General features: G+C 39.9%; 1 protein-coding gene across 3 annotated transcripts in view; it reads right to left on the minus strand.

Moving 5' to 3' along the window:
* LOC123768686 (inactive ubiquitin carboxyl-terminal hydrolase MINDY-4B) overlaps window positions 1–14372 on the minus strand; it is a 113551-nt gene that overhangs the window by 21359 nt on the left and 77820 nt on the right. The gene's annotated exons all lie outside the window — the stretch shown is intronic.

The raw sequence follows: 14372 nt of genomic DNA on the forward strand, positions 1-14372 counted from the left end.
CTACAAGGAGTGCAAGTTGTACCTCAGGAACCATGATTTATCAAGCACTCGAGCTTCATCCTAGGATTCCAGAATAGACAAAATATCCGGGATTTCCCACCAGAACCAGACATATGCAAAATACCAGGGTTTCATATCAGATTGATGAATGAACCCAGTTTAAATCCCTGGATTTCAGATTGTTCAAAGTACCCAGATTGCATCCTAGGGTCTAATTTTTTCCCCTAAAAAAATCAAAATTTATTTTGTCAAGACTTTTCAAAATACCTTGATTCATCCCATGATCATCACAGGACCGAGAACTACAGCCTTACAAAAGAACCTGGGTTTCAAAACAGGACCCCAAGACATGATTGAGCCCCGGATTTCATCCCAAGATCCGTGTCCAAGTGTTAAAAACCATGTTTTTGTGGTTGGAGGAAAATGATGTATTACTGTACACGATCTATGTTACTTTACACGACCTGGGTTTCTCACCATTATCTGTTTCATGATCTGGGGTTCTTTTTATGACCAGGGTTTCTTTCCAAGGTATGGATTTCTATCCAAGAATTGGGTTTCTTACAATAACGTAGTTTCCATAACTTGAGTTCCTTTCCATAACCTGGGCTTCATTTCATAATTTAGATTTTGATGAACAGAACACAAAAACTGAACAGAAAACAAAATAAGAAATAGAAAAACAACAGAGTGGATGTAACACGAAGTAAGTTACCCCAGAAAAAGATGCATTATCTTACAAATTGGTAAGATGTAAATTACAACAGATGTAACAGTGCACTTTACCACTGGAAACTTGCTCTAAGTAGCAGCTGACTTAGGCTCTGTGCGTTATCAGGTGGAAGGATGCTGTAAGCACCCATGAAAGGGAAGGAGATAAGATGTTGGGAGTTTCCAAGAGATAGAAAAGACTGTGATTTATCAACTAAGGATGCATTTATTGACCATGGGAACGGGGGGACGACTTGCTATTAATTAACATGGGAAAGTGGGGAGACATATGCTATTATTTACCATGAGGTGAGGGAGGGGGTATGTGCTTTTAGTAACAAAATGGGTCACGTGTATGTTATTAGCTACCATAGGGAACAGGAGGGATGCTATTAGTTACCTTGAGGTCAGGAGGGATCCTATTAGTTACCTTGAGGTCAGGAGGGATGCTATTAGTTACCTTGTGGTCAGGAGGGATGCTAATAGTTACCATGGGGTTAGGAGGGATGTTATTAGTTACCATGGGGGATCAGGAGGGATACTATTAGTTACCATGAGGTCAGGAGGGATGCTATTTGTTACCACAGTGTCAAGAGGGATGCTATTATTTTTCAAGAGATCGGGGAGTAACAAGCTAGTAGTTACTTAGGGGTGAGAGGGGAATATACTAGTAGTTACTAAGAGAAGACGTGAAGGCTAAACCATAATAACGTACCCAGACATCTCCTGAGCTTACAATTCCGTCAGTAAAGTATAAGTAAAAGTATGCATACTTGAAACAACAGACAGAAATTATGTATGTTTCCAGTTAAATATTTTGTTAAATATTTGGCTGATAACGTTGCATAAGAAATTTACAAAAAAGTCGTCAATATACGTTTTACAAATTCGACTGTTTTCATCACAGTAACTCGGACAGTAAAAAAAATGCCAATCGATCACCGCTTGCTCACTGTCACCACCATGAGCACCTTCACTATAGACAGCGGCGTCACCATCGCCACCAGTATCACTACCACCATGAGCACCATCACTATTAGCACCAGCATCACTCTCAGCAGCGTACTGAGAGCAATCTTCCCGGAGCGAGTGAACACAGCGAGCGCCAGATACCGAGCGACTCGACGATACGACCGCCTTAGGGGGTATGACTCTGACTGAATGGGTGTCCGCCCATTATATACCACCGGACACACCAGGGGAGACGGGGGGGGGCGGTGGAGGAGGAGGAGGAGGGGGAAGAGTGTATGTAAAGGGGGAGATGCCAAACGTTATTTACAATTTGTTGTCACTAATCCAGTCTTTGTTTGTTCTGTCAACACCGTTTTCCTAACCCCTTGCACCGTCATATACAATTAAACTAACTGTCTAAATGAGTCATTGTCCTCGGTTTATAATGACAAATTGTCCATCTCTAATGTACGTGAATTATTATACACATTTACTCATCTGCAAAATTTACCAAGTGCCATGTATATTTTTTGTGCAAAATCCATAATGTTACGTAAGCGTTGTCGCGCATGCGCTCAACAAGACAGCAGGCACGGTTAGGTAATCATTCGAAGAAAGCGCTAATCTAGTATGAGTATTTATCATGCCTAACATTAACCAAATAATCCGACTGTGTGTGTTGTGTGGTCTTCACTGATCCTCTAAACATTTGGTCTGTAAGTTTTCTTATACGGATTCTGGCATGTGTCAACAGATGTGTTTATTGATCATGAAATAACAGATGGAAGGGTAGAAAACTGGGAGAGTGAAGGACGTGAAGGATAGATAGAAAATATAACCAGTAACAGGTACGAGGGACGGGAAAACAGTAACGAACGAGAAGAGGAGAGAATGTGTGATGGGAGGAGTTATGAGCAAAAAGATATGATAAAAAATAGAGTTGAAGACAGATTGAAAGAATAACAGAGACACTCAGATCATAAAACACTGAAACATTAAAAGGCAAGATATAAATATATATATATATATATATATATATATATATATATATATATATATATATATATATATATATATATATATATATATATATATATATATATATAAGAACCAACATATACCACCAATGTACCAGACAGACTTCAGCTACGGGCGGAAATAATAATAATAACAACTAGAAAATCCTGAGACTGAGGTAGGCACTGTACAAGACATTGGAGCGTCGGCGGCGGCCAGCTCGCTCCGGTAACGTCGTCAGGTCACGACCCTCTGGTCACGACCCCTGGTCACGATCCCTGGCCACGACCCCTGGCCACGACCCCTGGCCACGACCCCTGGTCACGACCCCTGGTCACGATCCCTGGCCACGACCCCTGGCCACGACCCCTGGCCACGACCCCTGGCCACGACCCCTGGTCACGATCCCTGGCCACGACCCCTGGCCACTACCCCTGGCCACGACCCCTGGCCACGACCCCTGGTCACCACCCCCTGGTCACGACCCCCTGGTCACGACCCCTGGTCACGACCCCTGACCACGACCCCAGGCCACGACCTCTGGTCACGACCCCTGGTCACGAACCCTGGCCACGACCCCTGGTCACGACCACTATTCACGACCCCTGGTCACGACCTCTGGTCACGACCACTGGCCACGACCCCTGGTCACGACCTCTGGTCACGACCACTGGCCACGACCCCTGGTCACGACCCCCTGGCCACGACCCCTGGCCACGACCCCTGGTCACGACCCCTGGTCACGACCCCTGGCCAGGACCCCTGACCCCGTCCACACATATACAGACGGGAAGACATATCTGGTCATCGGCTGGTTTGTGTGTTCAGGAAGTAGGGGTCTAAAGGGACCGGAGGAAGGGGAAGAAGTTGGTGGTTCATGTGAGCCATTATAAGCCTTTGCTGATTCTAAGATTTTCTCGCGATTTTATGCCTTTTTTATTTCGAATTTTATCTATAGCAAGATTTTTAAAATTTGCATTAGATATGGTCGTGTGGGCAGTTTGGCTGAACTTATTCTTGTGGGGTCTACAAGAAAGTCAAACTGTATTCATAGGCGTAGGAAGTTGGGATTGCATTTGCAGTACCTTCTGGTCACTAAAATATCTCTTCTGGATCTGTGGGTTATTCCTTGATTTTGGAATTGTTGCTGGGGTTGATTTTAAGGGGTCTTTCTGTAATGTTACAGAATGAACGTTCGAGGAGGAAGTTGGGTCGTTTGTTTATGGGTATTATCTTGAATGTCTTAGATTTCTTCATTGTTTGTCATTTAAGTTGAAATTCACTTAAAATCGAAAAGGCCTCTTGTCCTGTACTCGCTGTATTTTAAGCTCATTCGATGTTGTTCTTAGAGCTAATGGGGTCAATGGACATCCCAGTCCCGTTCAGATTTATATACAATTGTTTGTGTTTATCCTTTACATGTGTGTGTGTGTGTGTGTGTGTGTGTGTGTGTGTGTGTGTGTGTGTGTGTGTGTGTGTGTGTGTGTGTGTGTGTGTTTATCCTTTGCATGTGTGTGTTTGTATTTATCCTTTACATGTATGTGTGTGTGTTTATCCATTACATGTGTGTGTTTGTATTTGCGGAATATTTTTGCTGTTTATTGTGCTTCCTTACATGTCCGTGGGCGAGAAGATGTAAGATTTCGAGATTTAGATGCATGAATGTTCAAGACGTCCTAATCTGCAAAATTTTCTTTTGCTGTAATTGTCAACACAACTATAATCCCGTGAAGAATAAAACAGGCAGCGGTTTTCAATTTATAAAAAGAGATCAGCTGCTCATGCTTATCTATCTTCTTCTTGGGGTTATCTCGAGATGAATTCGGGGCTTAGCGTCCCCGCGGCCCGGTCCTCGACCAGGCCTCCAAGCAATAAGTTGGCTTTTAGTATTATTGGTAACAAGTTTAACAAGCAATATGTCAAAGCAATAAGTGGTTCACAAATGTGCAATCATCTACTAACGTCGGCACAATCAACCGCTTACATCATTACAATCAGATATTCATATCAGCACAATTCCCTATTCACGGCTACACAATCAGCTGTTAACGTCAACAAATCAGCTAATCAAGTCACTTGCTATTCCTTTTCTCACTTCACGTAAATTTTCAAGTGCATATTCATTATTAGAATTTTTGAATGGCCAATAATTAATCACTGATATGAGTATTTGTTATTTGGTCAATTCTTAATTCAATGAAATACTAATGCTCATTTGAGAGTTTCGTTTGCAAAATATAAAAAATTATATTTTGCTAGGATACTTTTATATCTCTGAATATATATTATAAGGGAAATATTTATAGAAAAAATAATCTTGCTTATACATTTTTCCTCGCAAACAATATTTCCTTCCAAAGATTAAATTAAAAAAATATATTTCAAAAAGTTAAAGCTTAAATTTTTTTGACGTGCCTGCCTACAGTCGATTAAGCTTTCTGCTTTTAAATTGATACTAACAATTTGTATTCACTTTAATTATAAAAGAAACAGTTCCTTAAACGATCTGAGGTAATAAAAGGCAATTTCCTTCTAAACCCCATCCATTTATATCCTTTCCCTCCCCCACCCCCTCTCCCTGTCAACCCCAGCCCCTCCAGTCTCCTCCTAGCTGCTCCTAGCTCATCTCAGCCCTATTATGTTCCTTCAGAGCCTCACCCTGCTCCCGACAACCATCCTAGCAACATCCAACTCATCACGTCTGTTCCCAGTTCATCCCAGCCATTCCTAGCCCCCTTTCTCAAATCTTCAGAGCCCCAGCCAGCCACTTAAAGCCCCTAGTCCTAGCCTTTCGAAGCCCCACCTCAGCAGCTTCCAGCTGATCCAAGCCCCTAGTCCTAGCCTCTCGAAGCCCCCCTCAGCAACTTCCAGCTGATCCAAGCCCCTCCTAGCCTCTCCCAGCAAAGACTGTTTTGACAAACTGCACTGCTTCACGCCAAGACAGTCTGGTCGTTATTAATTCCTGATCACTTATCGACAGTTTACCCAGCGCCGGTTACAGTTATGTATTTGTTGAATTAAATGTATATTACATGTGAATATCTTTTCATGTTTACTTGCATATCTTATACGGCCGTAAACCCATTGAAACATAATTACTAAAATATATGATATTATTTAAATTATTAAGTTTATATTTATGAAAGGAAATGATACGTGTAAAAAGGCAAGGTTAACAAACGTAAAATAAAAGCAAATATTAATAATTATTAAAATAATGATAATTGTAGCGGCTATAAATGTTTGTAATTATTTATTTCAACCACCGATGAACAGCGTTTGATCGTTGCTGATGCTAATAGTAAGGATGATGAGGTGATGGACACAAATGTTTTTTGGGTGAGGCGACAGGAGGTGAGGTGAGGCCTTATCACCTCATCCAAAAACGAATATAAGCATGAAACAGGGTATGTAAAATTGACTTTGAAAATGTAAGAAGTGTCTTGCGAAACGCTTCTAGGGGTCAGACTATAAATAAAGTATGAAAATGAACTTTGCAGAGTTAATTTTTCAAATATCTTCCACAGTGAAGAAATACATAAGAAATATTGAGAAGATTCGAGTTAGAATCATTAATCTTACCCATTCGGTCATATTCAACAACATATGTTTAAAAGAAAGACTGATATATATATATATATATATATATATATATATATATATATATATATATATATATATATATATATATATATATATATATATATATATATATATATATATATATATTATAAAGTATAGCATTCTAAATCCCTTCCATCCATGCTTCTCTTTACCTGTTCCTGACTTTCTGTCACCCTCGTTTCTCCCTAAATGGGATCTATACAGCTACTGCTCCTGCACAATGCACGTGATGCACGCTCTCCTTCAATTTACTAATTTTACCTAAGGTTAAAATTCCATTACACCTGCCACAAATAATTCTTTAGTCGTCTATAATTGCAGTGTTTTTCCAGTCAATGGCTCCTATTGGTTCCTCACATGTTAGCCACATGTCTGTTTCACCATCATAATTTCCCTTATAATGTGCTCTTAGGATATCATTTATTGTTATCCATTGATCTAGAGGCTCCGTTTAGGAAGACAAGTACTGGAATATGTGTTATGTGGGCCCGTTGAGTTGTTCTTGTAGGGTCAAGCCTTAATTCCAGTTTTCCTAATTTCTGTTCTTTAAACCCACCATAAAATTATTCCACACACTCCTGTTTTTTGTTGGCGTCGTAGAAAACTTATTAGAGTTGCTCTTAACTACCTTTTCATCAAAATCATCATTAATTAACACCAAGACTATGCGTCTTTTCCAATCTTTAGAAGTTATATTCGTAGACATGTTAACGTGACGAGGTATGGGGTGCACAATAGATAAGTCTGCTTAATGATCAATTATTTGATTACATTGTACAAGGGCACTCACCAACGTCCAAGACTGGGCAGAAAATGCTTTACTAAATTATAATGGATTACTGAGGGCACCACGCGAGATCCGGCGCACCCGAGTGAAAGTGGGGAATTAATCAAGTGTGTCTTCACTCACCTTCGCGATCATGCTTCCATCTTTCTCCTCCTTGTGGGTTAAGGAGGAGGAAGATATAACACCAGTGCAGGACTGTAACAAATTACAAAGGATCTTGACAGATTCCAGAAGTGAGCAAATAAATGGTTGCTGGAATTTAATGTTAAAACGTGTAAGTCAAAAATGATGTGCAAGAGAGATAGAGATAACTAGGTATCTACACCAAAAGGCGAAGACAACTTCAGAAATCAGAAAGCGCAAGATTTGAGACTGGATATAATTCCAATACTAACACCAGAAGCACACATAAACCGAGTAACGTCAACAGCATGTGAGACACTGACAAACTTATGAATACAGTTTAGACACCAAAATCAGGACTCATTCTAATGTAATCTACAATACATTTTAAAGCAATGTTAAAATATTCAGCATCGGCGTGGAATCCGCACCTTGTGAATCATAAAGCAAAACTGAAAAAGGAGATTTCTAACAAGATTGGTGGTAGAGCTACAAGGCTTAAGCTACGAGCATATGCTAATGGAACAAAATCTTACAACCCTAGAAGACAGAGCAAACAAAACAGATGTGATCACATAATACAAGATACTGAAGGGGATAGATAAGATGGACAATGATAGACTCTTCAAACTGAGAGAAAGTAGGACAAGAGGCTACAGATGGAAGCTGGAAACTTAAATGAGCCAAAGGAAAGTAAGGAATGTAAACAAGTATAATGCATTGAAGGAAGAAGCTGTGAAAGCAGCCTTCACTCACAACTTTGAGACCAGATTCGACGAAGAATTCAAGCATCAGAATAGTTTAAATTCAACAGGTACAACAAAGCTAGTACACGGAGCGTAAGTAGGTAGACACCATTCCCTGTAAACTCTGATTGATACGAGCTAATTGGCAAGAATACACACCCCCTTATACCCCCTTTCATGTAATCATACACCCCCCTCGTTGTACTCATACACACCCTCAGGCCGTCCAGCCACTTGGGCTGGACGGTAGAGCGATGGTCTCGCTTCATGCAGGTCGGCGTTCAATCCCCGACCGTCCAAGTGGTTGGGCATCATTCCTTTCCCCCCGTCCCATCCCTAATCCTTATCCTGACCCCTTCCCAGTGCTTTATAGTCGTAATAGCTTGACGCTTTTCCCCCTGATAATTCCCTCATACACCCTCTCGTTGTACCCATATTAAACTTTCTACTATACACCATCAGCCTCAGCATACACCGGTCCTTGGAAGAAGGACGACTGTTAGCCAGTAACAGATGACATAGTTAATGCAGGTCACGAGCCAAGTGTCGTTTAAAAGACAGGAGTAATGACGGTATTATTCGCCTTCGTGACCTCATCCCTGTCTTGACCTCTGATATCCGTCACTCTCTCAGCCTCCCCTCCTGACCTTTCAGAATGTGACATGACCATTCATACAAGGGGCACGCTATAGTTACCTCTGACCTCTAAGCTTCCTTTGCACTCTGGCATTGATGAAGCTTCTGTGATCGTTGCATTCTCTGCCACTGGGTCAGACTTCCTCGTTGTCTCCCCTCTGACCTCTACATGACATGACTAACGTATTGATCCTCTCGGACACTACTGGTGCTGACCTTTACCGTGAGTGCTGCTCCTTCCCAGCCATTACGGGAAGAGTTATCAGCTAATGCCAGCGTTCCATCAGTGATGTTCGTGCTTCACACTGTGTCAATCATTCGTGCTTCACACTGCGTCAATCATTCGTGCTTCACACTGCGTCAGTCATTCGTTTGTCTAATTTGATTGTGTGTTATGATTATGTTCGTCGTCAGAATGTTTACATTTAATTCTTAGAGATCAATGTGAAATGCACGTTGATTAACCGAGTTACTTACAGCTCACAAGAAAGTCAAATTTTGGAAAAATGAGAAATTAAAAAATGGAAGGAGAGGAGAAAAGTGAACCAGAAAAGAGAGATAAGGTAAAGGGGAAAAGCAGACCACATATAGAGAATACGAGAAAGAAAATGATTAAGAAGGAGGTAATGGGTAAAGAAACATTATATTATTATTTAAGCACTGTCTCTACTAAACATAGACGCTTATTTTTGTCCTTGTCATGTGTATCAATTAATCAGGCTGAGCTTTGTAATAGGAATAAATCATATAAATAACCTCGGGTCATTGACTTATAGAACAAATTACTGAGTAACATTATACACGTGGATCTCCTGGATTGCTTCAAGCGTTGGTTATACATATATATGAGTTTCAGTGTGTTTATATAACAGCTGCCTCGGATGGCCCTGCATTTTCTATAGTCTTATATTGTTAAGACAATGGAATAGTTAAGACAATCTCCACTTATAAAATCGACGAGCGCATCAAGTACAAAACGCCAGCCACAAAGTGAACTTACATATTGCAAAACATTATGTAAAATATACACACTGAATATAAGAAAAATTCAAATGAAAACTATACAAAATACTAAGCATACACCTGTCCCGAAACACACACATCACCTTCCAAACAGACCCCATTCAATAACAAAATATACTTCCTTCTAAACTCACGAACCAGATTTTAATAAAATAAAAGAACTCGCTCTGGACCTAAACCAAAGTTTCCGACACATTACCAGAGTTCCATAATTATAAACCAGAGTCCAGAGACCACAGGTTCTTACAGTTCATTCCGTGTCAATAATACAGGAACAATACGTGCTATCGTCCAACTTAAGCTGGCATCCTCAAATGTCATTACTTCACTAACCGGAATTCTTAAGGCATTGTATATTAGACGAGTAAAAAGACAAAAATCTATTGCATGCGTAATTTTTTGTTTATCGATATGTATCCTAAGCATGCAATCGGTTGAGGTCCTAAGCTCTGGAGAAAAAGTATGATTTTTGCAGCATTTTTACATATTTTTTTATAATGTAATTGTAATTCATAATTTTACAATTTACAATGCAGTTGTAATTTACAATTGTATATCTTCATAACACAGGAATATACCTAAATCCAACATAAATTTCAACCCCATACAGGTCTCAGCCCCATGAAGGACCTTATACCAATATTCATCTTTTTCATTTGCAACGAAGCTTGTTGCAAACTTCTACTAAAACTACTACTACTACTCTAATTCTTTACTCGACTATTCTATCTTTACCCTGTTCTTCCTTTTTCTTCTGTTCTTCCTCCCCTCCGTCTTATCCCATCTCCCTGTCCTCATATACCTCCCAAATCCTATATAGTCTTGCTGGCTGACCACTCTCTCTCTTTAGGGTTATTACTTTAACTTTCCAATCATTATTGACAGACTAAGCGGGGAAAGGAGTAGTGCCCAAACGCTTGGACGGTTGGGGATTGAACGCCGACCTGCATGAAGCCAGTGTAGCACTGTAACATATGGAAGGGGAATGAGGACAGGAAAGGAGTTGGGAAAGGGGAACGACGTGACAGAACAATAGCTGGAAATGTGGCAAAAAAAATTGCCTGAATACCTATGTTTACGAAATAATGAACTGAATACAAAAAATAATAAAACATTTTGTATTGTGGATAATAGACATTTTTACGGGCGTTTTATATTCATTTACAAAACAAAAATACATTAACCAAAAAAACGTGAAAATTTGGCGGCACCACAGTTGCAATAACATAAAAAGCAATCTTCTTTGATCTGTCAATATATATCAGAACAGTTCAGAAGTTCAACCATTAGTGTATTAAAACCTCTCTCTCTGTAATTTCGAAATACAGGCCAGACGAACGAGAAATACAGTATCTCTCGGCTAGTGTGTATGTTTTCCTCCAGGATAGCTCCAGGTTGATGAAAAGATATCTGCGCTGGGTCTCAAACTCTTGTCCTGATTAGAAATTACGATGCAACACTTTGAAAAGATTGTAGCGTTGGGTAGGATGGGTTGATGTTAGTGACTATTGTTGGTGATTGAACAAATCCACAAGGGCCGTGACGAAGATTCGAACCTGCGTCCAAGAGCATCCCAGACGCTGCCTTAATCGACTGAGCTACGACATTGTAAAATAATTGCAACCAGAAATTCTACTGAATTTACTTGGATCCTGCAGCCTCTCCGAGACACAAACCAGGATTTTACACAACTCCCCATTGGCCAAACTATTATGTATTAGCGATAAGACCTATCATTAATGTATGATGACTTACTGTAAATATGTAGCTCTTGTAATAGCACTTTCTCTGTAATTAGCTGACATTGTATCTATAAGGTGTGAAGGATTGAAGAAATTGTTTATGTAATAATCTAAGATGAGGTCTGATAAAGACCTTTTGTGCCCTCTGTAATGCTTTTGCGCTACCGCTCACATGATGAGTATGGGGTGCACAATAAACTAGCCGCCTTCGGCGGCAACAATCAATCCCCCATGCATCACGCTATTGTGATTTCTGTGTGTAATTGTTGGTGATTGTTTTTGGGGATGGGTTGTGGGGCTAGAGCGGATGATTACAAGGAGAGTGGATTACTGTGAGGGATAAGTTGTGTTTATTAAAATTACTGCGAGGGATTACTGTGTTTAGAGAATAAGATGTAATAGGTTATTGTAGGTCAGGTGGTTTGTTATGTGGGTGATTGTATGGAGGGTGGGGAGGTGTAAATAATTGTTGGATTGTGAGTGAATGTGATGGAAAGTGAATTTAAACGTGATCTTTCTAGTATGGGTCAACAGGCCTTTTGCTGTCCACCTCAGTTCTTATGTGCATCTGTTTGTCTGTCAATATTCCTTCATTCCTCTCTATCTAAATTCCTTCATTCCTCTCTATCTATTTTTCTTTATTCCTCTATCTATATTCCTTCATTCTACTCTACCTGTATTCTTTCATTCCTCTCTATATTCCTTCATTCCTCTCTATCTATATTCCTTCATTCCTCTCAATCTATATTCCTTCACTCATCTCTATCTATATTCCTTTATTCTTCTCTATCTATATTCCTTCATTCCTCTCTATCTATATTCCTTCATTCTTCTCTATCTATATTCCTTCATTCCTCTCTATATTCCTTCATTCCTCTCTATCTATATTCCTTCATTCTTCTCAATCTATATTCCTTCACTCATCTCTATCTATATTCCTTCATTCCTCTCTATCTATATTCCTTCATTCTTCTCTATCTGCATTCCTTCATTCCACGCAGCTCCAATCCCTTTTGACTGACAGAACAAAGTAATGACGGTGCCCAGAATATTATATAGGTCACAAAAATCAATAGCTATTTTTTATAAGAGGCGCCGAAATGCTTCGTTTTAAACATAAATTATTTAAACATTATTAGCACCAAGTTAACCTGCCCCTTGGGCAGAGGAGAAGGTAAGTTTGCATGATTGTGGATTAATTAACCAAGATTTACCTACCCATGAAGGAAAGTAAATACTGGTTTATTGTTTTCGCGTGGTGTGTATGCGCACAAAATGAGCGCATTGCATGCACATGAGGTGTATGTGATGTGCATGAATGTGCGCATTTGAACGTGTAATATGCATTTCATGTGCGTATAGTGTGCGTGTGAGGTGAATGTGTGTATGTGTGTAATGTGTATGTTATTCGTGCGATGTGCGTATGGGAGAGTAATATGCTTATGTGCGTATGCCCTGAGAGTGATGTGCGTATGCTGTTCATATGAGGTGTTTGTGCTCTGTGTATAATGTATATACCGTGAGTATATACATCATACACAGTGCATGTGTCGTGCGTACGTTGTGCGTATGTTGTGTGCATATTGGTGTTACGCCAGCTGTGTGTATGTTATTTTTGGTGCCTCTATGGTACGTTTCTTTTCCCAGAAGCTATCAGGTCGGGATCGTCAGCCACGCTCTCTCACGCATGGTCAACACGCCTCACCACTCGCTGTCTGCTGCCTTCTCAGCCACTGCTGCCTTGTCTGCCATTTCGCTGTCCAGTCTGCTATCATTGCCACTGTCTGCTGTTCTGTTTACTCTCATTTCCATTGTCATTTGCCCTGTCCCCTAATCGGTCTGCTGCCACCTCTCTTCACCTGTCTGCTGCTGCCCCAAAAGGTGCCCAATTTGTTCCCAGTTTCAACTGTTACTGGCTACTTTTGGCGTGTATAGGTATACTGGCGTGTATAGGTATACTGGCGTGTATATGTATACTGGCGTGTATAGGTATAATCAGTCACTACAAGATTAGTATATTGCTGAGATAATCTTGTTTGTCATTATTCGTCATGACGCGAGTTATTCATTTTTGGCTTAAAATTTATAAGAAATATTATTTTAAAATTAAAAATTTGGGGTAGGGGATTTATATGTGTATTTAATGATTTACTATTTTTGCCTGTAGGCTCTAGTTGTTAGCTCTTTGGCCCCGCCTTTCTAACCGTCGGGGGTTTAATGATACAAATTACATATATATATATACATATATATATATATATATATATATATATATATATATATATATATATATATATATATATATATATATATATATATTGTATATATATATATATATATATATGTATATATATATATATATATATATATATATATATATATATATATATATATATATATATATATATATAATTCACACACACACACACACACACACACAAACCTGTGTAAGCAATCATTCAGGACTTTGTATACCACATATGTAAGACCAATCCTGGAGAATCCAGCTCCAGCATGGAGCCCGTACCTTGTCAAGCACAAGACGAAGCTGGAAAAAGTTCAGAGGTATGCCACTAGGCTAGTCCCAGAACTAAAAGGCATGGGTTAGGAGGAAAGGTTGCGGTAAATGCACCTCACGACACTGGAAGACAGAATAGTAAGAGGAGACATGACCACTACCTACAAAATTCTCAGAGGAATTGACAGGGTAGATAAAAATAAACTGTTTAAGCTTCCGTTTAACTGATAAACGGAAACTGTTTAACTCGGGTGGTACGCGAACAAGGGGACACAGGTGGAAACTGAGTTCCCAAATGAGCCACAGGTACGTTAGAAAGAACTTTTTCAGTGTCAGAGTAGTTAACAGGTGGAATGTATTAGGCAGTGATGTGGTGGAGGCTGACTCCATACACAGTTTCAAATGTAGATATGATAGAGCCCAATAGGCTCAGGAATCTGTACACCAGTTGATTGACAGTTGAGAGGCGGGACCAAAGACCCAGAGCTCAACCC

The sequence above is a fragment of the Procambarus clarkii genome, chromosome 83 (assembly GCF_040958095.1).
Source record: "Procambarus clarkii isolate CNS0578487 chromosome 83, FALCON_Pclarkii_2.0, whole genome shotgun sequence".
Classification (NCBI taxonomy): Eukaryota; Metazoa; Arthropoda; class Malacostraca; order Decapoda; family Cambaridae; genus Procambarus; species Procambarus clarkii.